The sequence below is a fragment of the Triticum dicoccoides genome, chromosome 6A (genome assembly GCF_002162155.2).
Source record: "Triticum dicoccoides isolate Atlit2015 ecotype Zavitan chromosome 6A, WEW_v2.0, whole genome shotgun sequence".
NCBI classification, from domain to species: Eukaryota; Viridiplantae; Streptophyta; class Magnoliopsida; order Poales; family Poaceae; genus Triticum; species Triticum dicoccoides.
Genome location: NC_041390.1, coordinates 532,997,335 through 532,998,179, shown reverse-complemented (window position 1 = coordinate 532,998,179; position 845 = coordinate 532,997,335).

The following is an 845-nucleotide window of genomic DNA, read 5'->3' as shown; positions in this document are numbered from 1 at the left end:
ATAAGTAGTTACAAGATATAATTTGAACAAATGGCACAATGTGCCCGACTTTTCCTGTGTGTTTTGTTCAGAGGATGAATCATATTGTCCCTTGTTCTTCAATTGTTTTGTTGTTCTTTAACCTTGGAGGGTAGTTGCTAATCTCACCGACTTTAGACATGATGCTAACTTTGAAAATATTGCTATCTAGTGGATTAGTAACAACAACCATAGAGTTGCGAGTGTTTCACATGCTGCTACTACGTTGGCTTTTTGGAAGATTCATAATGACATCATTTTCAATCATGTGCATTGGTCTGCCATGTAGGTAATTTGGGGTAGCGATGTTGCTTTATTTCTATTCTAGTGGATGGTTTTACTCCCTAGAAGCGCCAGAGAAGTCCTAACATGGGTGGCTACAAGGATGGATCATATAGCTCGAAGTCCTCCCTTATTGGTGTGGCCACATCCTGAGTGAACGCACAACACATGCGAGTCTTTCATGCTTGCTAAGCCCCGGTGATCTGCCCATTCTTAAAATGCCTTCTAGTGATTGATTCTGTTAGGAAGAAGTGGGCTTGTGACGTTGTCTACAGATGTAGCGACCATGTAGGTCTCCCTGGTGTGTTGGACCTATTGGTGGATGTCCCTTCACTAGTAGAAAACAGGGCTTTGGTCACAGCTCAATATACACATTAGTCTCGGTTGCATTACGAACCGGGACTAATGTGAGCATTAGTCCCGGTTTGAGCGGCTAAAGGCATTAGTCCCGGTTTGAGACACGAACCGGGACAAAAGGGCATCGCACCATTTAGTCCCGGTTCGTATCTCAAACCGGGACTAAAGGGCCCATTTCTCAAACTCTA